This window comes from Monodelphis domestica, chromosome 3 (genome assembly GCF_027887165.1).
Source record: "Monodelphis domestica isolate mMonDom1 chromosome 3, mMonDom1.pri, whole genome shotgun sequence".
Lineage (NCBI taxonomy): Eukaryota > Metazoa > Chordata > Mammalia > Didelphimorphia > Didelphidae > Monodelphis > Monodelphis domestica.
This window is the reverse complement of record NC_077229.1, coordinates 364,825,870-364,847,233: the sequence shown is the minus strand read 5'-3', so window position 1 is coordinate 364,847,233 and position 21,364 is coordinate 364,825,870. Positions and strand designations below refer to the sequence as shown.

At 33.1% G+C, this 21,364-nt stretch overlaps 1 long non-coding RNA gene across 1 annotated transcript in view; it reads right to left on the bottom strand.

Annotated features, from left to right (window-relative positions):
- LOC103102415 (uncharacterized) overlaps positions 1–21,364 on the bottom strand; it is a 149,293-nt gene that overhangs the window by 107,349 nt on the left and 20,580 nt on the right. Inside the window, exon 2 of the long non-coding RNA XR_464176.3 lies at positions 9,162–9,269. This is a non-coding gene — a long non-coding RNA (uncharacterized LOC103102415). The remainder of the gene's footprint in view (positions 1–9,161; positions 9,270–21,364) is intronic.

Below are 21,364 nucleotides of genomic sequence, written 5' to 3'. Positions count from 1 at the left end.
GAAAATGTTAATTGCTTATGAGTAAATTGAGGCAATATAATAAAAATGATAATTCTCCCTAATTTAATTCACTCATCCATTTCCAAATCAATACAATTACCCAAAAATATTTTATTGGGTTAGAAAAAAGTCATAGGAAAATTCACGTGGAAGAACAAAATGTCAAGAATGTCAAGGGAATCAATGAAAAAAATGTGAGGGAAAGATGCCTAGCAATTCCAGATTTAATGCTATATTACACCATGGTAGTTATTTAAAAAAAAATCTGTTACTGGTTAAGAAATAGTGTAGGGGATTAGTGGAATAGATTAGATACACAATAAACCAGAGCAAATGACCACAGTAATCTTGTCTTTAATAATTCCAAAACGTCAAGACTTTTAGGTAAGAGCTCAATTTTTGACAATAATTGGGACAATTAGGAAAACTAGAAAACAGTTGGCAATAAATAGGCCTAGACAAACATCTCACTCCTTAAACTAGGAGAATGTCAAAATGGATAAATGATTCACACACAAAGGAAGACATCATAATAGGGGACCATGGAAAAATGTACCAGTCAGATCTCTGGATAAGAGTATAGTTTATGATTAAAGAGGCATAAAGAATCACAAGAAGTCAAATGGATAATTTTGATTACAGAAATATTAAATATAAAAAGGTTTAGCACATAAGACTAATGTAACCAAAATTATCAGGAAAATTAGAAACTTGGGGAGGAGAATGAAATTCCTCTGATAAAGGCCTCATTTCTCAAATATATATAGAGATCTTAGTAAATTTACAAGAAAAAAAGCCATTCCCCAATTGAAAAATGGTAAAAGGATATGAAAAGACAGTTCCAGGAAGAAATCAAAGGTATTAATACTCATATAAAAGTTCTAAATCATTATTGACTAGAGAAATGCAATAAAACAACTCTGAGTTATCACTGCATACTTATCAGATTGATTCACATGACAGAGAAGGAAAATGATAAATGCTGGAGGGGATGTGGAAGAAGTGAGACCCTACTGTATTGTTGGAGTAGATGTGAAGTACTCCAATCAATCTAAAGAACAAATTGGAACTACATCCATAGGGTTATAAAATTATGCATACCCTTTGACCCAGAAATTCCAGAACTAAATCTGTATCTCAAAAAGATCAAAGAAAAGGCAAAGGATATATTTGTATAAAAATATTTATAGCAGTTTTTTAAAAAAAAACAATTTATTTAGAATATTTTTCCACAGATACATGATTCATGATCTTTCCTACTCCTCTTCTCTCTCCCATTCTGGAGCTGACATATAGCAGGGGATTTTTTTTTTTGGTGGTGAATGGGAAATTGAACTGATGATACTATAAGCAAATTAGAGAAACATGATGTAATTTCCCTGTCAGAGCTATGGATAATGGAAGAATTAATGTCCATACAAGACACAGCAAACATTGCAAGATGCAGAATAGATAATAGACTACATGAAATTTAAAACTTTTTTTGTAGAAACAAAATTGTTGTAGATAAGATTAGAAGGAAAACAACAAACTGTTGAGTAATAGAAACCCACCGACTTAATATAGACAATTTAGGTAAATAAAGCCAAAAAGTCAAATTTTTCCAAGTCAAGGTAGAAAGTTAGAATTTATTGGAAGAGGGCCAAGTCCTCCCATAAAAGTGTACTCTTACATGTATTACATTATTGGACCTCAGCAAGAGACAATGCCCAGAGGCCAAGACCTGGTTTTGTTACTGGGGCAGTAACAAAATGAATATTTCCATACAAGGTTGATGACATATCAGAAGGCATAACATCATATAGACCTTATTTCGAAACAATTAACCAATTACAAAGCTAATTGGTCAGTTCATTTCAGAAAGCCCATATTAGTCTAATGGTCAAACCACAAGGTCAAACAACCTTATTTGGGCAGTTAGTGATGACCTCAGACTCATCTGATCTGGGGGGAAGAATGGTTATTTCTAACAGAGAAGAGTGCATGATGTTTGCACCATATTGGGACAAGAGATCTGGATAGTCAGCATCTTATGATAAAGGGAAGTACAAACTTAGGGAGGGGTTAGAAATTCCTTTAGCAGTAGTTTTTATGCTTTAGTTAGAAATTCTTCTAAAAATCATGTATTCTACTGATTATATTAAGATTATAATGAAATTTATACTAATTACTTTAAAATCACAGTATTATCTTGAACCTATCATTAACTGAAATCCAATCAAATATAAGGGGGTGGAGGTCTGTTTTCCCAACAAAACTGAAAAAAAAATCTATAGAAAATGTCTCTTATAAAGGTCTCATTTCTCAAATATATAGAGAACAGAGTTAGATTTATAAGCATACATTCCTAATTGACAAATTGTCAAAGAATATGAATAGGCAATTCTTAGATGTATGATGAAATTAAAACTATGTTGTCATAGGAAAAAATACTCCAAATCACTATTAAAGAAATGCAAATTAGAATATCTCAGAGGTATAACCTTATACCTCAAAGGCTGTCTAATATGTCAAAAAAGGGAACATGATAAATGTTAGAGAGAATGTGATAAAACGTGGATACTAATATAGACTATTTGTGGAGCCATGGACTCTTACAAACATTCTGGAGAGCCATTTGGAACCATGTCCAAAGGGCCATAAAACTTTGCATACCCGTTGACCACCACTAGGTCTATATCACTAAGAGATCAAATATATGAGAAAAAGACCCACTTGTGTAAAAATAATTATAGCAGCAAAGAATAAAAAACTGAAGCATTGTCCATTAATTAGGGAATGACTGAACATGTGATATATAATTGTAATGGAATACTAATATGCCATAAGTAATGACAAAATGATCACTAATAACCTGGAAAGACACGTGAAGTGATGCAAAATGAAGTGAACAGAACCAGGAAAACATTATACACATTAACACAATTGGGTATCATGTTCATCTGTGAATGAATGAATAATAATCAGCAATGAAAGGATTCAGGACAACCAGTAGGGACTCATGATGAAAAAGGCTATCTGTTTCCATAGAAGGAATTGATGGAGTATGAATGCAGATTGAATCTTCATTTAAATTTCTCCATGATTTTTCTCTATTTTAAGTGATGTGTGTGTGTCGTCTTTCATAATATAATGAACATGGAAATATGTATTGCATGTTAACACATGTACAACACATATCATATTATCTGTTGTCTTGGTGAGGATAGAGGGGTAGGAGGGATGGCAAAAGCACGGATTATAAAATGTCAGATAACTTATTAGAATTGTTTTTATATGTGAAAAATAAAGAATAAAATTAAAATTAAAAGTGCTGTAGTACCTGGCAGATGGTAGAAGTCAATAAATATTTGTTTATTATCATATTAACTTGATTCACTATTATAAATTTTCTTCAAGTATGTGCCTATCAGTTAGATATTTCTTTCAAATAGTATAGGCATTTCAGTTAGATTTTTTTTTAGAATAATTGCAAAATTCTTTCCAAAATACTTGGAACAATTGACAGTTCCCCTAAGTAATTCTTGTGCCTATCTTCCAATAATCATTCCAAAATATATTATTATTTTGTCATGTTTGCCAATTTGATGGTATGAATAAAATGTGATGTTAGGGGAAAATGTTTTTATCTTATTAATAATTTCAATCCTATTTTTCATGTAATTTTTTCAGTTTATATTTTTGGTGTGAAATTCCTTATTTAATGGCCTACTACTTGTCCAATGACTTTTGTTGTATATTTGTGCTAATTTCCTATATAGCCAGAATCCATGGTTTTAATAATATTCTGGTCATATCTGCCAGTGTTTTGAAATAATACTGTATTTAAATAATAATCAATGGAGAGCAGCTTTTTAGGGCATTATTAGGTTGTAATACCAACATAGAGCCAAATGAGATATTTGTGCTTTTGGGAAAATGAGTGCTAGTCATGATGAGAATAAAAACAAGCTCCACTGACATCCATACAATGTTGAGAAATCTAGGAAGTGTTTGCCATACTAGATAGAGAATTGCAAAGAATTTATAGGACTAGGATAGGAATAATAGAGCATACAAAAGGTTGTAAATAGGTTGCAACCTGCATAATTGGAAGAAATATTCCATCACTTTATCAAAATATAGTGCTAATGTCTATAATCCATTCAAAGCAAACTCTACCCTGTGACTCTTCCCTTTATACTGGGGAGAGGTAATGTAGACCATTTACTTTGGTTTCCCATCCTCACTTTCTTTCCAAAAACATTCAACAACATTTGCTAACATCTTTTTAAGAATTAGAATATAATTTGCAGTCAATAGTACTACTAGCTGGGCAGCTGAGTGGCTCACTGGATAGAGAGCCAAGCCTAGAGGTCCTGGGTTCAAATCTGAACTCAGATACTTTTTACCTGTGTACATTGGGGCAAGTTATTTTACCCCATTTACCTAACTTTTACCACTCTTCTACCTTGGAACCAATCTTACTTAGTATTGATTCTAAGATGGAAGGTGAAGGTTTAAAAATATAGTACTAATATCTGTAGTAAAAAAGGACTATAATTTCTTCTCACTCAAAAAGTATTTGATCGCTTGAAGTACTTAAATGCCAATAAATATTGTAAATCAGCCTTTTGCGGTTTCTAGTTAGATGAATTTGAGATAGTGGTTTTTACTAGAATTTAAGCACAAATATTGATAGACAGTTTGAAATATATTGCATTGAATAATTCAACGCTGAAGTTAGTATTATTACAAAATGGCATCAAATAAGGAAAAAAAATTGACATTATAAATAATATTCCTGAAATGTTCCAAAAGTATAGATATCGCAAAACTCATAGTAAAATATACTATTTGTAGTATAGGATGAAGAAAATAATAAATAAAGAAATTATGAATTTTTGTTGCTAAAAAGAAGAGAAATGTGGTAAAATGCATTCTAAAAATATGCCACAAATTTTAATACTTGTTACTCAGTATTTTGTATTCTCTTCCATCATATTTCCTCCACTTAAAAATAATCATTTGTAAATATTTTGTCAGAAATATTTTCTTTGTTTGCTTTCCACAAAGGTGAAGAGGTTTGAATCTCTGTTTCATTATGAAGGCAGGATTTACATTATTTTAATTAAGCAATATCTAAAATCTATTTGGCAACAATAGTAAAATAAACATGTTCTATCATAAAAGATGGGTATGGATAGGATTATAAAAATGTTAAAATTAAATCAATTGACCTTATGACTCATGACCTTAGTAAAAATTAAAAGAAAAATTTTTTTCAAAGCTACTTGGCATTTGAATAAGTAATAACAGGTAGAGTATATAGTATATCATGGTTATAGTATAATCATACTTGAGTCAAGCTGTATGATATTTACTTACAACCAAACTGATGATTTTTCTGATGTATCAAAAACTAACAAAATATTGCATTTGAAGCTAATAAATGTGGGAAAATTCTGTTGATAAAAAAGGAGAAATCTATCTCTTATGCTGGACAAATTATTTCTCTCTATATATATATCAATAAAATACAGCTGTTGGTGATATAGATAGATAGCTGTAGATACTGACAAAATCATTTTGATCCTATTTTGAAATTGATTCTATTCTATATCACTATCAATCTTTTGTAAGGTTGTTTCTTTGTCTCTGAGTTAAGTACAGAACTTCATGAGTTCAGAAGTTCAGTTTTCTTCTTTGAATTAAGATTAAACCTTCAGTTTCCATATTAATCACTTTAATTAAAGGAAAGCTTCTTATATTTGTACCATTGTCTGCCCTTGTACAATTAGAAGAAATCTGTTATGTTTATACTATTAGTTATTCTACCAGGTGTATTAAATCAATTAGAATTTTCTAGGTGGAAGGACAAGTTGTTACTAGCTTGCATTCCCATTTCCAGCCAATCAGAATATCTCCTATGCTATGATGCTTCAAATTTTGTAAACAATCATATTGTTTTCCCCATCTATGATTATATCTTTTGGTTTTTACATGCTCCTGCTTTTGTCTGTAACAATTGATTTGGCCTGTTTTGGCTTCCTGTGGAGTCTAAGACCACGTCTATTTTTTTTTTTATTTTTATCTTTTTAATTGTCATCTTTATCAATAAATTGAACCTGTGCATAACTTTATGCCTCAGTTTATCTTAATTTCAATTGTGATAATATAGATATAGAACTCTATGTGTGTTTGTATACAGCAAGAAGCCTATTCCTTTACTTGTAAGATTTTATTGGGAAAAAAAGTAAAATATAATGCTAAGTGCCTGAACTTATTATAAATTTATATCTCTATCAATCTATATTCACATATGCATAACTACATAGAGTCCTAAGTACTTATATATCTATAAATGCCACCTACTCAATAAAGTATTTTCTAATCTCACCTAGATACATGAGTATTAATCTTATTAATTATAATAATTATTAATTCTACTTATTTTTAAGGATTACAATTTAATATTTTGAAAAATAATTGTTTGGTTTATTGATTGATGACATATCCATAATTTTTTATGATCCATCCATAGCTTATTTCCAATCAATATTACTCAGGTTAGTATGATTATATATAATTCTTTATTATCCCCATATTCACATGGAATAATCAAGTTTGATCATATAAATATTGATCCATTTTAAACTCATAAATGATTAAATGGATTCTTTCTTATATCAGACTTTTTAGGCCACAAGAATACTGCGTACTACGAGTCATGAGAGTACATGTTTAACTACAAAAATCAAGTTAGAGGACCTCCACCATTGTGGCCTGATGAATAAGGCCAATGTGAAGAAGGGGATCATCCAGATCTATGTCTTCTGATATTTTCAATTCATCCAGCTTGAGGAGGTAAGCATTCCAATGCCCATCTTATGACCCCTTAGTCAGCAATACATGTACATCCTGCCCAGAGATGACCCTTTCCTTTCACTTCTTGTGACCACCCATAGAAAGTCCACAAGGTATTAAAAAAAAAACAACTTCATAACCTTTTTCCATTTCTTTTGATTGCCCAACATTGAGTGGGATTCTGATCACTGGATGACTATTTAACTTCTGCCCATTTCCTTAAGACCACTAATGTGACCATGGGAACACTAATGAGAATTGGTATTTTGTGGTGCCATCTCTGGACTTTCTGGGCCCTGAGAGTTATAAAATCTGTACTGGGGTTTCAGATCATGATGAAGATGTGAGGTATCGGGTCACTTTAATTAAGTAGCTATTGGCTTGGAACTCTGCTTCGGTTCTTTTATTTCAGATTGGATGAACTTCTGCATTTCATTATACATGCAACTTATAATACATGTAAATCTTTGTACATATATGTATACACTAATGTATATTTTTATGTATATACATATGTATGTGTTTATGTATATGCATGTGTGTGTATATACACACACATACAGTTGTGCCTTCCTATGTTATGGTTCACATCTTCATTGTATCATGGGTTTTAAAAAACATTCTAATTCTGAATTGTGGATTTACACTTATCCTGGCACACTATTGGCTGATGGAATGAAAAGCAACCAACCACAGTGTTATGTTCTGTATCCTAGATGCTGATTGGCTCAGTGACTGTAGGTTAATTAATTTGGAAAATGTTTATAGAAGAGTGGGAAGGGTTTATAAAGCAATATATATATATATATATACATATATATGTATATACATACATACATAATAAGATGAATATGTCTCTATGAATTTTCATCTATGGAGTGGGATTTCTCCTGAAAGTAATTCCCATAGATGATGGATCTTTATATATATATATATTCCTGCTTTGTAAGTGTGAGAGGAATTCTGGTATACTGATTATAGACTTGTTTTCAGAATAAAGGCTCATGCCTTTATTTTTTCATTTTTTAAAACCTTATCTTCTTTCTCAGAATCAGTACTGTGTAATGGTTTCAAGATAGAAGAGTGGTAAGGGCTAAGTCATGGGTATTTAGTGACTTGCCCATGGTGACACAGCTAGGCTATAGCTGAAAGTAAATTTGAATCCAGAATCTCCTATTTCTATGGAGATCTCTCAATTTACTGAGTTACCTAGGTACCTCCCCCCTACCCCAGTCCCATATAATTTCTGAGGTATATTGGTTGTTGATTCTAGCCAAGTGATTAACTTTTTGATATCCACAGGCAACTCTAATCATTAGACTAAAAACCTAAGGTGGTGATTTGATTTGGTATAAAGAAATTAATAGATATAAATACAGATAAATAGATAGAAATATAGAACTTAAAATTAAATAAAGTAAAATTCAACCTGAATTTATACAACAATCCACAGATGACTAGAATAACCAGATTTTTCACAGTTCTATAAAAAAAGAGATACTAACAATAATAGAATTTTATACTGAAAAGTTCTAAAATACTTTTTTGAATCAGCACAATAATGTGAAGCTTTATTTAGCATAGATGCTTTGTTAAGTATAATTTTCAAAAATTTTAATCCTTTGTACAAAGTAAAATGAGAAGAACCAAGAGAAAATTGTACATTGAAAGTGAAACATTGTAGAGCTATATAATATAATGGACATTACTACTAGTAGAAATACAGTAATTCAGGACATTCTTGAAGGACTAATGAGAAAGAAAGCTATCCACATTGAGAGAAAGAACTATGGGAATAGAAACACAAAAGAAATACTTATGACTTATTTATATGCATATATGGTATGGGATTTAAGCTCTATGGTGAAAATGAATAATGTAGAAATAGGTATAAAGTGATAACATTTGTACAACCCAATGGAAGTATTTAAAGCCTCTAGGAGTGGGGAGGGAAGAGGAAAGGGAAAGAAAATGAATCATGTGAACAGGGAAAAATATTAAAAAAATAAAAAAAAATTATAATCCTTAGAATTTATATATTCTTGTGTGTCTATGTTAGCCTTCCTTCAATAGATGCTGGCATTAGTACTTATCTACAAAATATTGTACTCAGCTCTGGGAAAGTTATAAAGTTTAATTAAGGCATAATGTATGAACATATGGAATTTGCCATTTAACTAAGGTGCTCAACTTATAGAGAAATAATTATAATATGCAACAATATGTGATATACTTTATAGTGTGAAAATAGGTTTAATTCTCCCCTTGTCTGTTTTTAGCTTATCAAATGAAGAACTTAAAGTACCTCTACTTACCATTAAGTATGAGAGTACACAAATCATTTAGTAAGTGACAACTCCAAGGCCACTATGACTCCCCCACATTGGGCAGTGGTAGGCAAATTGAAAGACTGCCATTGGTTTCTGTGAAGAAGGAGGAGTTAAAGGAAGTGAAAGGAAGTGACATGGAATAAAGCCCTATAAAAACAGACCAACATGGTCTAGCATTCATTCCCTTCCAGGCATCTGGAGAGACTTGTTCTGTTCTTTCCCTTCCTGGCTTTTGGAAAGATTGGTTGTGGAGATTCCTGCTTTGGCTTTGGAGGAGGCTACATTGGTAGAACCCTAGCTGAAGATGCCATGGGCACTTCTGGTTTGGAGAGATTCCTTCCTTGTTGGCTCTACAAGAAGACCCTCTCTGCTCCTTGGTGCTTTGGTGGGACACTCCCTTTAGTGTGAGTCTGTGGAGAGACTCTTTTCCTTGGATATTGTATTGGCTTGTTGGTGAGTGACTCAGACTTCCAAGTGGAGATTGGAACTTTGTTGGGGAGTGAGCTAAATTTCATCGGATCAGGGCTTAGGGTAGGCTGGGCAACCCTTGCCTTTTTTCCTTCTACATTTCATACTTCAACTCTTTTTCTTCCTTGTCATAAATAAAATCTGCTAACAGTTTTTTTTTTCTGGCTTAGGGATAATATTTTGAATTTGGAGACTCCAACATTGAATTTATAACTCTCTTATTTAGTCAAAACTCCAACTTAACCCTTACAATAGATGAGCAATACAAGGAATACTGAAAGTCCAAGGGAAAGATTATTATTGAAGGAAATACTTCATGGAAGCCTGCTACATAGTTAGGAATTCAACAGAACAATAAGGGGAGAGTTTGTATCTTAGGAAAAGAAAACCATACCTACAATGTGACAGAAGCAAGAAAATGGATGATCATTTAAAGAACAGAGAGTAATTGAGTTTGAATGGAGATGGTGAACATGGAGGGAAGTCTCATAACATATGCTGGAAACATAAGAGTTGGCCAAATGGTGGAAATTCCTAAATGTTAGGCAAATGAATCCAATCATGAAATGATAGATTATGACAAAAAAGTCATAGAAGATATTTTTTTCCTAACCAAACTGAATAACTTTGGATGAATGACATGACCATATGTATGTGTAACAAAGTCATCTGGTACCATAATAAAGGTTGTATTTTAGGTCAAAGGAACAGAAATGTATGAGTTATTACTTTCCTTTTTTAATGGTGAGATAAAATTATAGAGTATTGGTCAGAAGTATTCAATTTCAATACTAATTTTAATGGGCACATAAATGATTTTGTGGTGAATATTTCTTATTTTTAAGTTAAATAATAGACTTTATGGTCCATTATGTGCATTTTTTATGAATTATAATTTGTATATCTTTCTGACTCTCCTTAAAATATTTCATGTAGGACTGTATGAATTTGGTTTTCATTTGTAATCTTTCATGACATCTTTTGAGTACTCTAGCATAATAAATAGTTCATAAGAAAAAAGAATAGTTAAATATTTTGGATCGGGGAAAATAATAAAACTGCAATTAATTTAGAATAAGTAATATTATGCATCCTGGATCCTTACTAAGGACATAAACAAGTAACTCAGAGGAGGTTTAATTGACTCTTTACATGACTTTGAGATCATATTCATTGGTTATTTTCCAAGGTTCTTAAAAGTGAATGGTCCTGGGTCAATTCTTTCATGAATCTTACTATTCAAGTAAGACTGAAATGATTTATGTTTCAAAAGAGGAAACACAGAGAACTGGATGCTTTTTCCATTTCAAAGTGAAAGAACACAATCAGCAATTTCAGTAAATCCCACTTCATTTTTTGCTTTAATTAAGCAAGTGTATAAAAGTTAAATTCAGAAAAACCCAAACTACTGATTCATTTATTGTCATTTAATGGTATGTGGAATAACTGGAAATAATTAATTTATATAAAATACTTGAGTTGTAAAAGTTACACAAAATAGTACATTACATTATACAACAAATACAGACTTCTTCCACTCCTTGTTAGTATTGACTATGCATTGGAAAGAGAGCTAACAATAAGCAGAAAAGCCAGTCAATCAATAAACATTTTTAAAGGGCTTATTATGTGTCAACCACTGTACTAATAGCTGGAGGATGCAAAAGGAGACAAAAGTCCGTCTCTTTGCTTAAAATGCTTAGAATCTAATCAAAGAGACTATATGCAAACCCTTCTAATCTCTATTTTTCATTTTTTTGGGGGGAACATTTATCTTTATTCCTTAATTAAAAGCCTCCAAACTCCCCTAAACTCCTTTGAGCAAGTGAACTGGTGGTAAACCAAGAAAAAAAGATTGAAGTATGCCTAAGAATACACTTTATCACACATTAAAGTGGGTTTATGGAATTGCTGCATACTACTTCAGTCAAAAATGATTATATTTTCCTATTGAAAATACTAGAAAGTATAGAAATAGAAGGGCCCTTCTTCAAAATAATAAACAGTACATATATAAAACCATCAGTGATTATCATCTGCAATGGAGATAAACTAGAAGCCTTCCCAATAAGATCAGGAGTGAAGCAAGGATGCCCATTATCGTGTGTATTATTTAACATTGTACTAGAAACACTAGCAGTAGCAATGAGAGTAAAAAAAAGAAATTGAAGGGATTAAGGTAGGCAATGAGGAAACTGAACTATCACTCTTTGTTGATGATATGATGGTATGCTTAAAGAATCCTAGAAAATCAACTAAAAGGCTAGTGGAAATAATTAACAACTTTAACAAAGTTATAGGGTACAAAATAAACCCACATGCATCATCAACATTACTATAAGTTTCCAACAAAACTCAGCAGCAGGAGTTAGAAAGAGAAACTCCATTTACAATCACCCTAGCCAATATAAAATATTTAGGAATCTATCTGCCAAGTGAAACACAGGAATTATATGAACACAACTACAAACTGCTTTACACACAATTAAAACTGGATCTAAATATTTGGAAAAACAGTAATTGCTCATGGGTAGGATGAGCTAATATAATAAAAATGAGAATTCTACCCAAATTAATCAACTTATTCAGTGCAATATCTATAAAACTACCAAAAACCTTTGTTAAAGAATTAGAAAAAAATATATAACAAAGTTTGTCTGGAAGAGCAAAAGATCAAGAATATGAAGGGAAATAATTTTTAAAAAGTGAAGGAGAGTGGCCTATACTATACTATAAAGCAGTGGTCATCAAAACAATATGGTACTGGCTAAGGGATATAAGGGGATCAGTAGAAGATACTAGAGGTATGTGACCTCAGCATGCTAGTGTTTGATAAACCCAAAGATCCCAGCTTTTGGGACAAGAACTCACTCTTTCATAAAAACTGCTGGGAAATTGGAAAACAGTATGGCAAAAATCAGTTTAAATCCACATCTCACACTCTATACCAAATAAATTCAAAATGGGTAAATGACTTAAATATAAAGAGTGAAATCATAAATAGATGAGGTGAAAATAGACTTGTGTACCTGTCATAATTTAAGAACAAGCAAGAGATATAGATCATTATAAAATGTAAAATGAATATTTTAAAATATATCAAATTAAAAAGGTTTTATACAAACAAAACCAATGCAACCAAAATTAGAAGGAAAGCAATAAACTGGGAAAAAATTTATAACAAAACTCTCTGACAAAGGGTTAATTTTCCAAATACATAAGGGACTAAGTCAAATTTACAAAAAATCAAGTCATTCCTCAATTGACAAATGGTCAAGGGATATAAATAGTCAGTCTTCACATGAAGAAATCAAAACTATCAATAAGCACATGAAAAAGTATTCTAAATTCTTCTTGTTTATAGAAGTGCAAATAAATACTCTGAAATACCACCTCACACCTTGTGGACTGGCCAATATGAAAGCAAAGTAAAATCATAAATGTTGGAAGGGATTTGGCAAAGTTGGGCCACTAGTACACTGATGGTGGAATTGTGAATTGATCCAACCATTCTGGAAGGCAATTTGGAATTATGCCCAAAGGGCTTTAAAAGAAAGCCAGCCCTTTGACACAGCCACATCCCAAAGAGATAATAAGGAAAAATACTTGTACAAAAATATTTATAGCCATGCTCTTTGTGGTGAATGTATGTCTAGTCATGAATGAATAAGAGTCAGCTTAAGTCAATCACCTCAGGAACTGGGAAGAAGGGAAATGGCGCAACTCTCCAAGTGCCAGCAGAGCATACTTGCCATGTCTTTGTCAACAAGGAGCTACTTCTTAAATTCACTACAACAGGGAGAAGTGAATATGAGGGGATAACAAAGGGGAAGAATGATTAATATCTGATCAGATCAAAGGATCAAGTAGTGGTAAATTTTCAAAAAGATCATATGATCTATTCCAACCATGAGGCCAGTGAGGTCAAGATAGTCCTTTCTGTTAACTGTAATTAATAAGATATAAGCCTAATTTATTCTTTTTAATCCTGTCTCTTATTTTATTATACCTAAACCAGAAAGGCATGGTCTCTAAAGCTATAAAGCAGGGGTATGTTTTTAAAACTGTGAACAATGGTTAATTAATCAAAGGGCTAAGAGAATTGGTGTTCATTTACTTACATCCTCAAAAGGAGACAACCCCCAAATGAAAGAGATGGCCAAGGAGGAGCACTTTGGTCCAAAAAGTCAGAGGTATGCTAAATAGGGCCATATGGTGACTGAATGATCTACCTTTTCTGGGAATAAAGGGTTGCTTTAATTAGAAGAGCAAAAGTGGGAATATAGAAGAGGCTTATGAACATGGCAGCATCTGTGACAGTGCTGCAAACTGTGGAGAAGTAAAAATTATAGAAGCAAACTATCTTTAATCCCTTTTTAAGTGCTGAATCCTTTTGTGAAGTTTATATACATGGCCTTTTCTCTCTTATCTTAAAAAGAAAAAAAGGCTGCACTACATATCCCATCCATTCAAGCAACCTCTTCTTTCCTTGTATAGCCAAGCTCCCCACATTCCTTCATCTTATCTCCTTACCCCTTTCCCCTCAAATCTACACTGATTTAATTCCATTCTCACTCTTTCCAGTCCTTGCAATTTCGTTTCCAATTTTTCCCTCCAGTTAACTTTTCTACAATGGCCATTTATTAATTGTCCAGCCCAGTGACCTCTCTTGAAGTTAATCCTTATTGACGTCAAGAGAATTTGACATTACTGTTATATTGACCAAGTCTCCATTCCTGGACACTTTCTCTGTTCAGAATTTTTATAATATAATTTTATCTTTCTTCTCCTCCCTGCCTTCCTCTTCGGTCACCATTTCTATTTTATCATCCGCATCTCTACCCCTGTAATTATGGATTTGCCCCAAGGCTTAGCCCCATATCTTCTCTCTATGTATCCTCTCACTTAATATCTTTATCAACTTAGTTCTTATCTCTCTATTGAGATATACTTCCATCTATCTTTGGAGCTCCAGTCCTGTACTGTTAACTGCCTTTTAGACATTCCAAATCCAGTGCCCTATAGATATTCATAAATTATGAGAACCAAAGCAGAACTCATCATCTTTTCTCAAAAAACTACCTCTCTTAGAACTTTTCTATTTCTGTCAGAAATAACATTTCCTTTCAGTGTCTTACCTTTGTGACCTTAGCGATATTTTTTAACATCTCAAATGAATCCATATATTTAGGCAATTGTCAAATTTTGACAATTCTACCTCTACAATAGTTCTCAGATTCTTGCATGTGCTCAGATTGCATAGTCAAAAGCTTTGCTCAGGGTCTCAGCACCCCTAGCCTGGACTACTATAATGGCTATAATTTATCTCCCTGTCCCAAGTATCTTTTTACTTTAATGCATCTTCAAAAGTGATTTTCCTCAAATGTAGGTGAGAACAGATTATTCTCTGCTTAGTATGCATTGATGGTTTCCTAGTGCTGCTAGGCAAAACAAAACTAGGATAGTTTGGATAGGATAAAACTGTCTAGGATAAAATAAACTCTGATGTGTGGTACTTAGAGTCCTTCACAATCCTACCTTTCCAAACACATTTTACATTATTCCCCTTCCCATACACCAAGCACAGATAAATTATATTTCTTGGGGTTCTTCACACAGGACACTCCATCTTTTCTCTCCATGTTATTGTCCCTACCATCTCTCCCCTTGGGAGACACTTTTTTCTCACTCTTACCCTAGAGTATCTATTATGTTGTTCACAATTGCCCATAAGCATCACCTGCTAAATGGAGCTGTTCCTTAATCTCTCAAGTGCTATTCCTCCCTAAACTACCTGGTAGATATTTTATAATTATTTTTTCTCTATATATACACATATATTATTTCTCTAGTAGGATATGTTTTTTGAGAATAAAAGGATTGCTAGTTCTTTTTTTTTTGAAGTTCTAACACTTAGTACAATTCTTGGGACATGGTAGATACATTATAAATGTCTATTGATTATCTTTCTTGCTAAGACAGGGAGGACCACCCTTGGGCAGTATAGGGGAAGGATTTCCATCTCCTTCCTTAATTTAATCAAGTGGATTAGCACCATGAATCATTTAGTTGAGGAAGCTATACTTCTGAAACCTAGACTTTAGGCAAAAAAAGACCCTGGACATTGAATACCACAAAAACATAGCTTATTTGTTAATGTTTTCAAGTGGGAAGTATCTATTGGAGACAATGAAGAACATGGGCCATTGGGAGATACCTTGGGTTATTTACAGTTAGTGAGACCTGAATTCAAATATTGTTTCACATATTTACTTGCTTGTGACTATGAGCAAGTCATTTATCCCATTTCAGTCTAAATTTCCTTGGTTTCAACTGATCTCATAGAAACAAATTCTTTTTCAGCATCTGCCATCTTCTTTATTTGGGCCGGTTTGCCTGCTAACCCCATCTATCAGCTTTGTACTATATTTTTTCCTCAAGTGACTGGATAGATGAACTTATTTCTTATTCTTTTCAGTTTTCTACATCATTGGTCATTCCAGGATATTTTTAGATATTATTTCATAAGAGCATCTGCTTGTTGAGAGGACCAAATGAGTTAACATAAATAAGAATGCCAAATAAATTCTGATATGATGAGGAGGAGGAGGAGAAGGAAAAGAATGATGGTGTTGATGGCATATTCCTTTTTGCTAATACTCAAATAAAGGGTCCTTCTTATTTCCCTTTAAATCTTCTTCCAAACAACATCTTACCTTCCAAGTGCTGCTAATGAAAGGATTATTTTAAATTAAGAAATTGACCTTGAACACAATGTAAGGTAAGCTTAAGAACCCCAGGAAGATTAATACCCTCCAGACCACTTGTCATGCTTGTAACCCAAAACATATAGTCAGTGCTATAGCCTCCATCTCCTCAGCAGCCAATGATTGATGGTTAAGCAATGGAAGTTGTCAGTGGCAAATTCTTTGGGACTCTAAAGAGGCAAAATAGATATGATTTTTAGAAAAATAAATGATATTAAATGGATGCTTTGCTGCTATGTCCTTAAGACTACTAAGGGTTTAAACCTATGCATGTGGTCCCTCCCAATAAGACAGTATATTCCTTGAGAGAGGGGACTGCCTTTCTTTTCTATTTGTATCTTCAATAATTAGCATTTTTTCTAAACAATTAGTGCTTTTTCATTCATTCATTCATACCATATTGAAAATAGAAAATCACTTCCCCATTCCAGGATCCACTGTGCAATATTGCAATTTTGTAGAAGGAATGTTCTTCCATTACCTTATATCTCTTCAAATTGGTCAACTGTATTAGTTATTGATTATGCTACTGCTAAGTTGGAAGAGCTAAGGGAGCCTTGATTCAGAGCCATATTATTAATGGAGTTGAATTCCAGGCTAGAGAATCTTTTTTTCACTAGTTAGGAACAAACTACTGAAGGGTTTTGACCAAAGGAATAACATGACAACATTATGCTTAAAGATTAATATGACAGTGGTAGGTAGAATGGGTTTGAAGGAGATGAGAGAAGTGGAAAGTTGGGGCAGAGTGGATACAAAAGGTTGTTTGCTGAATACTTTCTGTTTAATTCCTTAGGTTAAGAGGTTAGATGGTCTCTGGATGCCCTTGTAGAACTATAAAGTATATGTAACAAAATACCTATGTTGAAAATTCTTTGTTCTTGCTACCTTGATGTACTTCAGCAAACTCTTTTAATTCTCTTTGTCCTTAGTTTTGCTTCCTTAATCAGAGTGAAAGCCTGAACAGAGAATTTTCCTTTCAACACCTATTTCCGTTATCCAAATGAAACCAAAGAGTATATACAAGTCTTATTTTTAGCTGATTCATAAATAGATATATTTAAATAATTGAAGACAAAGAATCAGGAAAAAATTGAGACCATTTTTGCAATTTTTAGATTAATAGGGAGAAATTCATGAGACAAGTATGAAAAATATCACTATACATTCAACAGAGAAGATTGAAGCTGTCACAAGAATCTTTTATAATTAGTATACTATGACTCAGCCTTGCTATATCTACCTTTCAGGATTCTAGGGTACTTTAGGGGTTAAAAGTGTTTCTTTTATCTGCTATCTTCAGCTTGAATGTCCACTGGCGAGGGACCCCATTAATAGGAGCCAGTGGCCAACACCATTTCATATTGAGTAGCTTTTATCAAGGGATTATTAGTTCAAAGTAATTCTAGTAATGAACAAACTTAATAACTGGGGGCATAATTTTTCTTATACCATCATAGTTTCTAAGGTATGGGAGGGAGAATGTTCAACCCAGTTTCTATATTGCACTTGTCTCACTAAGTTCATGATCAGGTGAAGAACAAATAAGCAGACAGATCTTCCTATCCACAGGTCTGGGTCTAGAAGGTCTCTGGGTCTAGAAAATCTCTCTTTTTTCTTCAGATAACAATGTTGACATGCCTACAAAATCCAGCCTGGATTGCTGAAGCTGGAACGCAAAAGCAATTTTTTTTGGACTTTGTACTTTGTAACTTCAGTTTACTGAAGAGTCCTTTAAAAAGCTGGAAACTCAGAAGTCTTTGGACAATCCATTCCCTTCACATTGAATAGGAAAAAAAAAAACCCCAAAACCAAACAAAAAAAAGTAGAAACCAAGGACTGAGGCTCATTTCTCAGGTCACAAGGCTTTAGAGGGGAGAAGTTTTCAAAATCTCTCCCCTGACAGCACCACTTTAACCAGATGCAATCGGCAAAGGAATTAACACTTGTAGGAGCAGAACAGCTCAAAGAAGGATGCTAGTCACATGGTGGAAGCTGTTTGAGGCTTTGAAATTCATCAGTCAAAGAATCTCCACTTGGTGTAAGGTTCACCAGCTGGCTCTAGTTATAGAATTTCTGCACATGCTCCATAGTCCCTTCAAGTTTCTACCTTACATTTTATCATGACTATTTTAGAAGCAGGATCTTCAATTCTCCATGCGGGGAAGTTGTATCAGCAAGATGGTGTCTGAGTATATACTAAACTCTAGGTATACTTGTAAGCATTTCAAACCATGAAAAGGAACTAAATATGACAAACACAGGTTTGCAAAGATTGAGCAAAATACAAGCAGATAGTCCAAGTCTCTTAAACAAAAGGTACTTTTATCTTGAGTATCTACTTCTGTAACCTTTCCATCTGGGCCTAAGTGTCTCAGAGGGAAAGCTTTAATAAAAGCTCTTTCACTTGGTATAGATTTCAACAACAAAATTCTAGATGCTGTGTGTTTGGCAGATTGTCATTTTTTTTAAAAGAAAATAGGAAATTGTACAATGATTAGATAGCAATTAACCACAACCACTGCAGATATTATATCATCTGGGAATGCCTGCCTAAGTTTGAAGCAATACTCAAGAGAAGTAAAATGATCTTTTTAGGATGATAAACTTCAGAATCAGCAAGAAATTAGATCTAAATGCTTGAACCCAACTCCAAAAACAGAGAGCACTGCATCTTTTTTCAAATATATTTTTTTATACCAGACTAAAGATTACATTTCACAATTTTCCCAGTGAATGCATCATAAAGTAAGGAAAACAAAATTTATGCTTATGCCCAGAAGTATATGGATAAATTTCAATAGAATACATGCAAGTTAAAATACAAAATATTCCTTTTTCAGGGATTTTCTCTTTTTTCTAATACATGGTAGGTTGGCAGGAGTTGGGAGAGGAGATGAACAATTGTATATGAGGCAAATTCAGGTAAATTTAATTCAATTAACATTTATTTGATACCTATTATCTACAAAGAACTTGGCCAGGATCTGGGGATGCCAAGTTAAAAAAGACAATATCCATGTAAGGAATTTAAATTTTTAAAAATTAATTTTCAGTCTTATTGCTATTAAATTATCAAAGGTACATGCATAACTATAGCAGCTATTATTTTAATATTTTTTATTGAAATTATTGATATGATTACCAGAAAAATATTGTTTTTTCTCTTAATAGAAATCATTTGTTATGATATCCTTTGGATTATAACTCATCTCTCTCTCTTTTTTTTTTTTTTTGCATTTTGCCCATTTAAAAATATAGTTTCTATTTAGAAATCAATAGGAGAACATGCAATGCTATATTTTTATAATTAAATTAGGAAACATAATGTTTATTTCTGCTTTACTCTCACTAGAAGTCTACTATTTAGAGATGAATGACATATTACTTTGGTTAGATTATCCCAAATATCTTCCATAGTCTTTATTTTGATAGTAATCAACTTTTTCTTGTAATCTTTTAGAAGGATCTTAAAATAAAAAAAAATGGCCATTTGATCAAATGATATCCTGTGGCAACTATAATGGAGGGTGTATAGGTATGGGATTAGATGGCTTAGATAGGGCCAGTATCAGAAGATGTAACTGATTTGGGAAGGACAACAGAACCAATGTTAGTAGGTTGATGGTGAGTTGACAAGCTTACAGACCCAGGCTAGGCAGAGCCTGTCCTGAGGTAATAAACACAGACCACTATATAACAGGGATGGATGCTGGATTTATTATGACAAGGAAAGTGAAAAGGGAATTTGGATAATTTTAAGCTAATAACAACTACCTAAACCTCCCCCAGATCAAAATGTCTTGTCACTGAGAGTTTTCACAGATTTTGAACTAACCTAATCCTTACCTATGTTACAGTTAAAAGAGTGGTTGGCATAAACTGTAACAATTAAAAGAGTGGTTGCCTTAAATTGTGACCATGAGAATATGGTTTCAAGACAGTGTCTTGAGTTAAATAAAAAATAAAGTGGTCGCCATGGGAAAATTCCCAAATATGAAATATACTCAAGTCAGCTGGGTTTTATAGAGTTTTTAATTAATACAAATTAAGGAATTATTGAAAGGGAGAGAGAGAGTAAGAGGAAATAATGAGAAAAGGGCTAGGTCAGCCTAGGCCAGCCTAGGCTTAAGTCTTAAGAGAGAGAGCAGTCAGTCTTTAATCCACTCATCACAAGATTTGTCCCAAGCAAGATTCTAGTGTTCAGAGACACCCACCAGTTCAGCTCCTCAGTTCAATTAAGTTCAGACACCGAGCCCTTCAATTCAGCTTTGGCAAACTGACCTCCTTTTAAAGAGAATTTTCTCCTATGACATCTCTCCTAAGTTTTCACATCTACCAATCACAGTAGACATTTTCACAGGACTGACCATTCTTTAATTCACACCTTCTTTAGTTTTCAACTTCTCTGGGTAGACTAAAACTTCACACCTCTTTTGTTAAGCTTGTCCCTTGCAAGTTTGTAAATTGCCTGACCTTTTAGTGATTAATTTGACATTTATAGGTACTTAGCACCTTTTTGTATTAGATCTAAAAATAGACTTAGCTTAAGGGTTCTTGCCTTACTTTAAGTATGGGTTAAGTACTTTTCATTATTCAGAAAGGAGTTTACAACTTTATCTTTCCCTAAAGTATGCTTAAGTGTGGGTGGAGTAATGTTAGAGTTCTCACATTCCTGATCAATTACCTTCATTGTTTAAAATGGAGAATGGTCTTAACCAAATGTTCTAAGGTAGAGTCTGAGAATTTTTAACATTCACAAGTCTGAGAAATTTTAAGATTCACACCTATCTGTCTAAAGACCCCAATCCCCAATATAGACAAACCTACACTAATCCCAAACCCCTCCTTTTGATGGCAATAGAGATAGGGAGTTTTGGCAGTTTGGCAGGACAGGGCTCAGAAAGAAGGCCTGGATCCAGAAGGACCCCTGACCTAATCTTACAGACAGAT